The sequence below is a fragment of the Galeopterus variegatus genome, unplaced genomic scaffold (assembly GCF_000696425.1).
Source record: "Galeopterus variegatus unplaced genomic scaffold, G_variegatus-3.0.2 Scaffold2666, whole genome shotgun sequence".
NCBI lineage: Eukaryota > Metazoa > Chordata > Mammalia > Dermoptera > Cynocephalidae > Galeopterus > Galeopterus variegatus.
The window spans coordinates 95,011-108,915 of record NW_007728777.1 but is presented as its reverse complement, the minus strand read 5'-3'; the positions used below and the strand labels follow the sequence as shown (position 1 = coordinate 108,915).

Genomic DNA, 13,905 nt, shown 5'->3' with positions numbered 1-13,905 from the left:
TTTCTTTTTTTTTTTTTTTTGTCTTTTGTCTTTTTCCGTGTCCGGCAACGGATCGCAACCCTCAGTGTTGCCCCCGTACCGGACCGGGGACCGGCAATGGGATCGCAACCCTCGGTGTTGCTCCCGCGCCTCGCTCAGCCAGTGAGCGGGAACCGGTCTGCATGTGGGATCCGAACCCTCGGGCGGGAGCACCGCCGCGCTTCCCAAGCGGCGCACTATCCAGTGCACCACTGGGCCGGCCCTATAGTTCTTTTCTTAATAGACACCTGTCTCATCCTCTCTTGCCTGATGCCTCTGGAGGTACACACAGTCACATCCTCCCTAGAGGCCACAAAAAACCAACCAAACAAAAAAAACACAGCCAAAATGTTCTCACTATGACAATACCAGCCTCTAAACAAAAAGACAGCTAAAGATGATGCTCTTTGACCTGGCCATCTAAGGCCTTGCTCATGCATCAAAGAGGGGAATGAGGCACTGACCCTTACCCAGCTATGTCCAGCCCAGTTGTGGCCATTAGGCATCTAAAGTGTGCCATGCTATGCTGTAACCAAGACTCCTGCAACTCCGCCCAGTTGCAGCTGCACCTTTGGTTCATCTCACCCTGTGGTTATCTAGCTGACACCCTGTGGTTATCACAAACTGCTGAAACTGAACTTCTTTTATTCTTTTTTTTCTCTGTACTTTTCCACTGTAAGATAAGGCACCCTCCTACCATGCTGTAAACCCCAGAAATGCTATAATATAAAAATAACTGCCCCACTGCATGGGGCTACTCAGAACTTTGGACATGAGTCCCTTGGAGCCAAAGCTGGCATTTCAAATACCTCATCTTAAAATTGATGGAATAAACAAACAAAAAATAAGTAAGAATATAGAAAAGTTGCATTACACTGTAAATCATTTGAGCTGGTTGAGGCTTTTAAGATACTATATCTAACCACTGCAGGATACATGTTATTTTAGTTCACATGAGACACTCACCATCAAATAATTCTCAATAAGCTCCAAAGAATAGAAATAATACTTACTGTAACCATAAGGGAATTAAGTGAGAAATCCATAACAATAAAATATCAATAAAAATTTTAAATACTTGTAAATTAAGGAACATGATCTTAAATAACACATGGGTCAAAAAGAATTTAAGTTGGAATTAGAAATATTCCAAACCGAATAATAATTAAAACACAACATACTAAAATTTGTGAGATGCCTTTAAAGCAGGATTTAGAGGAAAATGAATAACTTTAAATACTTTTATTAGACAAGAAGATAGATTAACAATCAGTGTTCTAAGCATCTAATTTAAAGAGCTGGAATAAAAAGTATAAATTGAAAATGAGTAAAAGAGAAAATAAAGATAAAAGCAGAAATAAAAGGAAATTGAAAATAGGCAATTGAGTGCTTGCATCAGCAGCACATAATACTAAAATTGGAATAATACAGAGAAGATTAGCACGGCCACTGTGCAAGGATGACATGCAAATTTGTGAAACATTTCATATTTTGTGCTGTCCCCAGAAAGTCATTTGACTATTTTCTGACTAGCTCCAAGGAATGAGTGAATCAAAGCACCCCTCCAATAATGAAAATATTTGTGTAAGGCCATCATGAAATGAGAATGGAGTTGAGTTACATGTGGAAAGTTATATGCAAATATGTCATTAGTACATTTATGGGAAATAGGAAATTGCCAACTTATATCTCAACCATTGAACTTGAAAAAGAAGAAAGAAAACAGGCAATTGAGAAAATTGGAAAAACCAGCAGTTTGTTCTTTGAAGAGATTAAGAAAATCTATAAACCCTGAGGTTAGCTAGTCAAGAAAAAAAAGAGAGTATGAAAAAAGGACATTATCACTGAATGTACAGGCATTAAAAGCATAGTAAGAGAATATTATGAACAATTTTATGCTAGAAGATCTAATGAATTAGATAAAATGGACTAATTCCTGGGAAAATACAACCAAACAGAAAGAAATGTAAAATCTGAATAACCCTGCAACTAAGAAAGAAATTAAGTTTAGAAATGGACTAATTCCTGGGAAAATACAACATCAAAACCAAACAGAAAGAAATGTAAAATCTGAATAACCCTGCAACTAAGAAAGAAATTAAGTTTATAATTTAAAAATGTTCCAACAAAAAGCCCCAGGTCTAGACAGCTTTATTGTTAAAAACTATAAAATATTTAAGAAAGAGATATTACCAATCTTACACAAAAAAAATGCTTGCAGTATAAGGAAGAAAAAGCAACTCTTTCCAAGTCATTTTATGATGTCATCTTAACTCTGACATCAAAACCTAACAAGGACTTTTCAAGAGAAGTAAATTACAGTTTAATATTGCTTATGAACATGCATGCAAAAATCATTTAGAAATTTGTAAAATCAAATTCAGCAAAATATAAAGAGGACAATGTGTCTTTTATGTTTATGTACCTAATACCAGAGTGTCAAAACATGTGAAGCAAAAGTAACAGAACTGCAAAAAGAAATAGACAACTTCATTATTACAGTTGGAGAGTTCAGCACTCCTCTTTCAGTAATTGATAGGTCAGGCATGCAGAAAATCAGTAGGAATATAGTTGACCTAAACAACACTCTCAGTCAACTTGATCTAACTAACGTAAAATATTCCTTCCAACTATAGCAGAACACACTTTCTTCTCAAGCTGATGTGGAACATTTACCAAGACAGACTACATTTTGGGCCATAAACACACTTCAACAAATTTAAAAGAATAAAAATCATATATATAAGTATGTCCTCAGACCACAATACAATTAAATTAGAAATCAATAATGAATGATAACTGGAAAAACCCCCAATGTGGAGGTTAAAAACATTCCTAAATAACATCTGGGTCAAAGAGAAGTCTTAAGAGAAATTTTAAAATATTTTGAACTGAATTGAAATGAAAATGCACCTTATCAAAATTTGTGGGAGGGCTGGCCGGTTAGCTCAGTTGGTTAGAGCAAAGCCTTGTAACTCCAAGGTCAAGGGCTTGTATCCCCATACTGGCTAGCCACCAAAAATAAAACAAAATGACAACAACAAACAACAGTGCTTACAGGGATTTTTATGGTGTTAAATTCACCTATTAGAAAAGAAAAAAGACAAAAAGTCATTAAGCTTTGTTACACTTCCCCCTGTGTAATGGAAACGAAAAAAGAATTACACGATTACTCAAGCACTATGTATGCAATGAGAGGCCTGGAAGGACTGCACTTCAGTAATTTCCCCATTAGGAGGAGAAAACTGAATATATCAGTACTGATTCAAAGTTAGCCTCTCTGTTTTATTGTAGAGACAAGGAAGTTTCACAAGAAAATTCAGTTGATTAAATCATTACAAAAACACAAGGATATGGGCAGAATTATGGCTAAGTATAGTTTTAACAAATAGAAACTAGTAACATCAGTGAAATAAACAAAGTGACATTCCATAATGCAATTTGTAAAAGGTTAAGTTGATCCACCAATAAAAGCTTGTTCTTAGCAAATACTGTCTTTTCTTCAGCAATTTCCCTAATATTTTTACATAACAATCAAGCAACTTTCTCAACATATCAATCAGTAGGTTAACCAAGGACATCTGTCCTTGAGCCAGCAACTGTAATGTGTTACAGTTCTTTATCTACAACAGAGACTTTAGCCTGGGGAAAGTTCCTGTCTTTTGCAAGCTTAACATTTCTATATGTAATTTTTAAAAGTTGGGTTATACCCAAAACTACAGGGCTTTGGAAGCTAGGCCCTGTGAAATACATTTGCTTTATTAATGTCAATACACTCCACAAAGCTTCACATTAGGAAACCAGAGAAAGAAGTGCAATGTAAGTTTAAAGCAAGCAGAAAAAAAGAAATAATAAAAATCAGAGCATAGATCAGTGAAACTGAAAACAGGAAGACCACAGAGAAAATCAATATAACTAAAATCTTCTTCTTTGAAAACATCAGAAATTGTTAAAACTCTATCCAGGCTAGCTAAGGAAAAAAGAAAAAGATGCAAATTACTAACATCAGAACGAAAGAGTGGTCATCACTACTGGTCCCATGGACATTAAAAGAAAAATACTCTTAGCAAATTTATGCCTATGAATTTGATCATTTAGGTGAAATGGACTAATTTCTTTAAAGATACTATCAAAATCCATACAAAGAGAATTAGAAAATCTGAATAGAATTACATCTGTTAAAGAAATTGAATCAAGGGCCGGCCCGGTGGCGCACTGTGATAGTGCGCCGCTTGGGAAGTGTGGCGGTGCTCCCACCAAGGGTTCGGATCCCACATACAGACCGGTTCCCGCTCACTGGCTGAGCGAGGCGCAGGAGCAACACCGGGGGTTGCGATCCCGTTGCCGGTCCCTGTCCGGTACGGGGACGACACTGAGGGTTGCGATCCGTTGCTGGACGTGGAAAAAGACAAAAAAAAAAAAAAAAAGAAAGAAATTGAATCAATAAATTATAACCTTCTGAAAAAGAAAGTAACACACTTAATTTCATTGTGGAAAAAGACAAAAAAAAAAAAAAAAGAAATTGAATCAATAAATTATAACCTTCTGAAAAAGAAAGTAACACACTTAATTTCATTTGTGAATTCTATCAACATTTAAGGAAGAAATGATACCAATTCTCCAGATATCTTCTGGAAAATAGAGGCAGAAGGAATACTTCCTAACTCATTCTATGAGGCCACCATTAATTACTCCAATACCAAAATCAAATAAAGATATTACAAGAAAGGAAAATTACAGACCAAAATCTTTCATGCAATAGATGTAAAAATCTTCAACAAATATTAGCAAATTGAATTCAGCAATGTACAAAAATAGTTAGACATTAAGACCAAGCAGAGTTTATTCTAGTTTTGCAAGGCTGGTTAAACATTCAAAAATCAGTGTAATATATCAACAGGCTGAAGAGAAGAAAATCATACGATCTTATCAACTGATACAGAAAAAGCTTTTGACAAAAATCCAACACCCATTTATGATATAGACTGTCAGCAAAGAAGGAATAGAGGAAACTTCTTCAATTTGATAAAGAATATCTACAAAGAAACTCAGCTGACATCATATTTAAAGGTGAGTAACTGGACACTTTTTCCCTAAAATCATAAAGTGTATCAGTCCATTTCTGTTGCTTATAACAAAATACACAGAACTCGGTATTTTATAAACAAAACAAAATTTCTTGCTTATAGTTTCAGAGGCTGGGAAGTCCAAACTTCAGGGAACACAGCTGGTGAAGGTCTTGGTGGTGGTGACAGTGATAGCAGGGTATCACATTGCAAAAATGGCTGAAGCAGAGAGACCAAAAGACTCTTCGTGTTCCCCTTTTATATCCCTGAAAACCACTCTCCTGACCACCCATATTAATCCATTCACTATGGCATGGTCCGGCAATCTAATCACCTCTTCAAGGTCCCACCTTTCAACTACCATAATAGGATTTCTCACCCTCAACAGTTACAATGTGGTTAAGTTTTGGGGGGACATTCAACCCAAGGCAGAAGGCAAAGATATTGTCTCTTACCACTCCTATTCAACATCATACTGGAAGTCCGAACCAGTGCAAAAAGACAAGAAAAGGAAATAAATGTATGCAGATTGTAAAGAAAAAAATAAAACTGTCTTTATTCACAGATGACATGATTATCTATGAGGAAAATCCCAAAGAATCAACTACAACAGAAAACTCCTGGAATAAGAGTATAGGGAGTTCACAGGATACAAGAATAATATACAAAAGTCAGTTGCTTTATCAGTAACGAACAACTGGAATTTGAAATTTAAAAAAAAAAATACTATTTGCAGTAGCACCTAAGAAATACTTAGGTACAAGTCTAACAAATTATACACAAGATCTATATTTGGAAAATTACAAAATTCTAATGAAATAAAAGGATATATAAATAATTGGAGTGATATGATATTTCATCTTCATTGATAAGAAGACTAAATGTTGCTAAGATGCCAGTTCTTTACAATCTGGTATACACATTCAATGCAATCTCAACCAAAATCTCAGCAAGCTGTTTTATAAATATCAACAAACTGATTCTAAAGTTTATAGGAAAATGCAAAAGACCTAGAATAGCTAACACAATACTAAAAAAGAACAAAATTAGAGAACTCACACTAGCTAGTTTCAAGACAATATAAAGCTATGGTAATCAAGACATTATTGTACTGAGGAAAGAATGGATATGTAAAATAATGGAAAAAGTTTACAGCTCAAAAATATACCCACATAAAAATAGTCAACTAATCTTTGGACAAAGGAGCAAAAGCAATTTGATGGGGAAAGGATAGTCTTTTTCAACAAATAGTATGGGAACAATTCGATGTCACTGTGCAAAAACAAAACAAAAAGAATCTAGGTAGAGACCTTACATCTTTCACAAAATTTACAGCTCAAAAATATACCCACATAAAAATAGTCAACTAATCTTTGACAAAGGAGCAAAAGCAATTTGATGGGGAAAGGATAGTCTTTTTCAACAAATAGTATGGGAACAATTGGATGTCACTGTGCAAAAACAAAACAAAAAGAATCTAGGTAGAGACCTTACATCTTTCACAAAGAAATTTTTTTTAAACGGTTTTGAGGTTTTTATTAAATAAATGCTGTCTCAGAATTACAGACTTTTATAGGTAGAGATGGCCCAGTTTTCCCTTGTACAGACGTGGAAGCAGAGCCTGAGAAAGGTCACATGACTTGCCCCAGATCATACGTCCATGTATGTAATCACCCCACCAGGTGTGTGATCACATGACCAGTCAAGGTCTGTCTTGGGCAAAGACCCTGGTCTCTAGTCCCTTCTCAATCCTGTCCCTGCCACCTGTGAAAGGTTTCTACTCAGAGACATCAGTTCATCCCATAGCCATGCACACAAACCTCAGGCTGTAAGGAGAGGCTTCCGAAAGCAGGAAATTAGTCCCGTTCTCGAAAGCCAGTCACTGGGCACGTTTGGGGCATGCTTTCTGTGCAGGATGCCTGAAGGGACTCTCCTCTGTCCTGTGGAGCAACTCCAACTCCTCCACATCATGGCCAGTTTGCAGATGGGCAGCAAGGCACCTTGTGATGTGAAGGTCTTGGGAAATGTGAGGTAGGGTCAACACCGCGACGTTCAAAACTGGACACCAGGAGAGCAGGCGGTTTGTGGCCCTCCACTCCTGGCCTGCACTCATGGGTCCTCGTTCACTAGCAGATACCGGAGGAGTGGATGACAGCACGGTGGAAAGGCAGACTTCAGCTTGCAAATAAGATGAAGGTTTTTGGGTTTGGGATTTTTTTGGACAACAGTGTATGTTTTAGCTTCCAAATGTGAACAATTATACAAATGGCTGGGTGTTGGACATTATGGATATTACAGACTGGGAGAGGAACCAACTCATTTTTAATGCTATAGTTCATCACTCGTAAAATAAAATTTTTCATGGAAAATTGTCTTTTTAAATGTAATATATATATATATATATATTTTTAAACATACGCTATGAAATCTCAGGAAGTTTAAATAACATTATTAGAAGTAAAATAGGCCATCTGACTTGTAAACAGTTTAAAATAAAACTGTACTGGAATCACACAGTATGTGTGCCATCACTGTGCAAACTGTAACTGTGTACTAAAAACTGTGTAATGATTTTCAGATAAACATCTGAAAATGAAAACAAAAATAGGTCTCAAATCTAGATATTTGATAATTCAAAAAATATAAATTTTTAATTCCTGGAACCAAGTTTTAAAAAAATTAGACTCTGACAAGATCATCTTCCTTAGGGTACATTTTAAACAGCTTTGACTTGTATAAAAATATGACATCCTACTGAGGATACAAACACAGTTTTTGAAGTGTAATTACAATATAATTTAGCAGGAGTTTTGGTAACTGTTGGTGTTCACCTTAAATCATGAATTAAAGAGTATACTCTGCAGTACTACAAACAGGCTCTATGTTACTTTTTTATAAATATAAAAAACCATGCGGAAATCTCCTAAAGCAACAGCTGTGATGGCAAATCTCCAAATATTCCAAAGCTGCTATCTTCAGTGGAATTTCTTACGGTGTCCACAAATCAGCCACTGTCATCTTTAAGCAGAATAAGATGGTTATTCCAGTTTCATGACTAGTCAAGGATTACTTCTGAAATCAGCAACAAATGTACACAGTAACTGACCAAAATGTCTCCTTTCAGGATGCAATTCATTTTATACTCTTAATCCATCTTAATTTTCTGCCTAGAAAGAGCCACGTTTTCCACCTGTGACTACTAGCCGTGTGTATTCTACAAAATCATCTGTGAGAACAGGCCATGTTCCTTCTTCATTGTAGTTAGACATATCACCTGCAATCATGCTTCCGAAATCTAGCAGAAAGTTCCAAGTGTCCCTTGGAATTGATCTTTTGTGATGCTCCAATAAGAATGTATTCCAAAGATCTAGAAACTTACTCCTTCCCGATAATACTAGTTTCCAATATACAACAACCATTTCTAAATCTATGGGACTCGCAATATAATGCTAAAATGATTAGTCTTGTCTTGCATATAAGTGTATGTCCTTACCACTTAGAAGAACATTAATTAAAATCTGTATTCAACTCATCTTAATGATGTAAAGCTTCGTATTGAGAAATGGAGGTGAACCTAAACCTTTTTGCCCAATGTTCTTAGCAAAAGTAAAGATAAACTGATAAAAATTTTTAAACTTCGCTGTCTTTAAACTCTAGTTCCAATCTCAGCAGAAGAGTTTTTAGCTTTTCTGTGCTATCACATCCAAGCTTTGTCCCGCTATCTACAAATTCCTTTTTGCTAAATTCACATTGAGTTTCTGCCCTGAACTTCCACGCTATGGCCAAAACGCTGATACTAGCAGGATCTAGGTTTAAATCAACACAAAATTGTTGAATCGCATCAATTCCAATTTTGTTTCCATCTTGTAGGTCTTTGTAACTGCTATACAGATGCTCCAGCTGTTTCCTGTCCACTGTGTTCCGCATGGATTCCCTGTGGAACGACTGTGGGTATTGGAAGAAGCTGTCAGTGGCCTCGTCTAGTTTCCATTCATTCTGCATTAAACAATAGATAGCAATTCTTTCGCTGGCCTGAATACATAACATAAACTGGTGGACCTTGTCCTTCCGGAGTGATTTAAACTTATGCTTTGAGATGCTAAAGAAGCAGGAAAACCAGTGAAGCCACAAGAGGGTTTGTTTCAGCTTCTGTTCCTAATGTCTATATTTTAACTGAACTTAGTTTTTTCTTCTTGGGTGACTCAACTTCACTACAGAATTATAGGAAGACAAAGCCTTGTTTTTCACCACTTCGAAGGACCGTACAGTCTTCTCGTTCCCCGCGCGTCTCGCCGTTCCGGGCTCCCGCGCAGGCGCAGCCAGCCGCCCGACCCTGGCGTCGGCTCGGGGCAGCTGCTCTGGCTCCGGAAAAGATCTTCCCGGCGACTGGCTGATGGCATGGGTGACGGTAAGGCCGGCGGGACTCCGACTCCTCCACAAAACTTAACTCAAATTTCATCATAGATCTAAATGCAAATGCAAAACCATAAAACTAATAGATAAAAACAAGGGAAAATCTAAGTGACCTCGCTTTTGATGATGAGTTTTTACATACAATACTAAAAGCACAATTCATGAAAAAAAATTGATGTCATTAAAATTAAAAACTTCTACTCTGAAAAGACAAACCACAGACTTGGACAAAATATTTGCAAAACACATATCTGATAAAGGGCTTGTATCCAAAATATACAGAGAACTCTTAAAACTCAACAATAATAAAACAAACAATTTTAAAAATAAGCAAAAGGCGGCCCGGTATGTAGTAACTGCAAACAGCAGCCTTCTTGGTAGTGTATGCAGCGTGTTGCTTGTATGAGTTGCCCTAAGGGACCTTGGAGACAGCCCTTTCCAACCAAGGCTTCCAAACCCATGTAGGGATACCTTTGAAAATCCCCAGGGCACAGTGGCCAAGGTTCACATCAGCCAAGTCATCAGATTCATCAGCACAACAATGAGCATGTGATTGAGGCCCTATGCAGGGCTAAGTTCAAGTTCCCTGGCTGCCAGAAGATTCACATCTCAAGGAAGTGGGGCTTTACCAAGTTTAATGTGGATGAATTTGAAGAAATGGTGGCTGAAAAGTGGCTAATCCCTGATGGTTTTGGGTTAAATACATCCCCAACCTTGGCCTCCGACAAGTGATAGGCCCTACACTGTGAAGGCTTTCACTCTGCTGTCCTTCTTTACTCATGCTCACTAATAAATCCTACTTCCTGTCCAAAAACAAAAATAAACAAATAAATAAAACTCAATACAAGATAAATAAATAAGGAAAAGATATGGACACCAGCTCAAATAAGATACACAGATGGCAAATAAGCATATGAGATGAGATCAACAACATTCGTCATTAAGAATTGCAAAATAAAACGAGATACTACCACTACACACCTGTTAGAATGGCTAAATTAAAAACAAAACGAAACAAAAAACTGACAATAGTAAGTACTGGTGAGGTTACAGAACAACAGGAGCTCTCAATCACTGATAGTGGAAATGCAAAATGGTACAGCCAATTTGGAAGACAGTTTGGCAATTTCTTACAATATTAAAAATAGATTTACCATATAATCCAGAAATCATGCTCCTAGGTATTAACCCAACTGATCTGAAAACTTATATCCATGCAAAAACCTGCACATGGCTCTCTCTGCCAACGTGGAGCCTATGGCAGCCTACTGGGAACAGGACTTGTAACAGGCAGATCCACCTGGAAGGCAGCAATCCAAGGCCATTTTTGCCAGCTGCAAGCGTTTGTCTTCAGAATCAAGGGGAGCACACAATTCTTCTTAAAATTGAAGGTGTTTCTGCCAGAGATGAAACTGAATTCTATCTGGACAAGCAATGTGCTTATGTGTACAAAGCAAAGAACAACACAGTGACTCCTGGCAGCACAGGTGACTCGTGCCCATGGAAACAGTGGCATGGTGCATGCCAGATTCCAAAGCAACCTTCCTGCTAGGGCCATTGGACACAGAGGCTGAAACTCTCAAGAATTTAAGCTAAAGAAAAATAAATAAATAAAAGTGAATTTGTTCTTCTGTTAAAAAAAAACCTGCATGTGGATGTTTATAGCACCTTTAGTCTTAATCACCAAAAATTGGAAGCAACCAAGATGCCCTTCCGTAGGTGAGTGGATAAACAAATTGTGGTACATCCATACAATGAAATATTATTCAGCAATAGAAAGAAATGAGCTGTCAAGCCATGCAAAGACATGGATAAAACTTAAATGCATAAATGCATATTGCTAAGTGAAAAAAAAAACTCTGAAAAGTATATTACTACATGATTCCAATTTTATGACATTATGGAAAAGGCAAAATTATATATAAAGACAATAAAAAAAATCAGTGGTTGTCAGCGGCTTAGAGGTGGTGGTGTGGAAAAATTGAAGTATGGGGGATTTTTTAGAGTAGTGAAACTATTCTGAAATTACAGAGAAAGTAAACAGATCTGTGGTTGCCAGAGGCTCAGGGGAAGAGGAGGAAGTCGAATGTGAAATACAGGGGATTTTTTTTAGCGTGAAACTTCTGTATGATACTGTAATGGTGGATAGATGACATTATGCATTTCTCACAGCCCATAGAACTTTACAGCAAAGAGTAATCCTTAATGTATGCAAATTTTTAAAAAATCACTTCAGGGGCCGGCCCCGTGGCTCACTCGGGAGAGTGCGGCACTGGTAGCACTGAGACCATGGGTTCGGATCCTATATAGGGATGGCCAGTGTGCTCACTGGCTGAGCGTGGTGCAGACCACACTGTGCCGAGGGTTGGGATCCCCTTACCAGTCAAAATAAATAAATGAATGAATGAATGAATGAATGAATGAATGAAAGAGATAAATCTCCTTTGCACAAGAATTCCAAATAATTTATGTAGCTACTCCACCTTCAAGGAGGTGGAGCATAACATCCCACTCTCTGAGTGTGGGCTGCACGTAGTGTCTTCTTTCCAAAGAGTGCAGTACAGAAAAAGAAAAGTGTTACTTTACAATGGATAAACCTGATAAACACTACCTCACCCAGATGATCAAAGTCAATATCAGCAGTGATAAGAAATATTGATAGTATGTACCTTTGCTCCGATGTAATGAAAATGACAGACAGTTTACCCCTGTAGTATTTCTTGCCCAAACCTATAATCCCAGTTTAATCATGTGAGAACATCAGTAAAGTTCCAATTGAGGGACATTCTATAAAATATCAAACTAATACTCCTCAAAACTGTCAAGGTCATCAAAAACAAGGAAAGTATGAGAAACTGTCATGGCCAAGAGGAGCCTAAGGAGACATGAAAACTAAAGGAATGTAGTATCCTAGATGAGATCCTAGAACAGAAAAGGAACATTAGGTAAAAACTAAGGAAATCAGAATAAAGTATAGACTCAATCCTGGTTTAATAATTGTGACAAATGGACCATACTAAGATATTAATAATAAGGGAAACTGGTATGGGGTATATAGGAACACTGTATTATCTTTGCAATTTCTATTTAAATCCAAAATGGTTCTAAAAATAAAGATTATTTCTTAAATCATAAATAAATAAAAAGTGAAAAAATAGTTATAACATTTGTAGTAATTTTTATTCTAGAAATTTATCTTGAAAAAATAACTACTATATATCTTATAGTAGAGTAGGTTTAATAATACAGTAGTACTTACAGCATAAGCATGTTGTGAAGCTTAAATGAGGTCAGCCATATAAAACAGTATGAGTACTCAATAAATGCTGTTTGCTACTGTTCTTATTACGTAAAGCTGACTGACTCAGGCACAATCCTCAAAGAATTGACAGTGTAGTAGAGATAAATAAAAAGACGAGTATAATAAAGTGTAGTGAGTGATGATAAATGCCTCTTTACTTACTATGTGACCTTGGAAAATGATTTAATCTCACTGCTTCAGCCTCCAGCCTCCAATAAATGTAACAATAATGATATTGATGATATTAACCTCAACAACAACGTTGATGAGGAGATGAAGACGGAAGTATGACGGGGTGCAATGGAAGGGGAAGGATCTCGTAACTTTGGGGATGTCAGTCAGTGACTTACTAGAAAAGGTAGTGGCTAAGACGTATGTCATGTATAAATATTAACGAATTCATGTGTTCATTCAACATTCATTGTGAATTTGCTATGTATGTCAGGCACTGCCTTTGCCTTGAAGACTCTCACAGTCTAGAAGGAAAGACAAACATAGCAATGTTATACGGTAATTTCAACACAATGTAGTGAGTGCAATGAGTGACTAAGAGCCCAGATGTTAATCCTCACAGTGTAGCCAGTGCAGGGAGGAAGGAATCATGGAAGAATTTCTAAAGGGATGATCTGTGTGTGCCACTTGAGGATGGAATAACATTTGACGCGGTGGACACATTAAAAGCAAATCCTGGAAGTGAGAAATAGTACTGTGTGTATACAGAATAAAAAGCAGTTGACATCTGCGCGGGCGGCACCTCATCTGCAGTAAATGGAAGAGCCGGAGACCAGTTCGTTCCAGACGCGGAAAGCACACAGAATAGAGTAAATGGTGGCTAGATGGCTTCAGCGCTCCCGGGACAGCTCGGCCGAAAGCCCCCGGGCTCCCAAGCTGGGATTGTGGGGAGCCGAGGGACTCAGCCATACCTCCCTGATGTCCGCATCCAACCCAGCAACGACCGCGCTGCTGCCGCCAGAAGCCCCTAGGCTCCGGAGCTGGGGGTTTGGGGGCCGAGGGCATCAGCCACAACCGCGACATCTGCATCCAGCCCGCAGAGGGAGCCGGCTCCGGAAACCTCCCATGCTCCCGAACCAGAGTTGCGGGGCGGGG

At 37.7% G+C, this 13,905-nt stretch overlaps 1 protein-coding gene and 1 pseudogene across 4 annotated transcripts in view; one reads left to right on the top strand and one right to left on the bottom strand.

Moving 5' to 3' along the window:
- Nucleotides 1-13,905, top strand: part of TTK (TTK protein kinase) — a 97,466-nt gene that overhangs the window by 13,667 nt on the left and 69,894 nt on the right. The gene's annotated exons all lie outside the window — the stretch shown is intronic.
- Nucleotides 8,203-9,685, bottom strand: LOC103598553 (annotated as a pseudogene).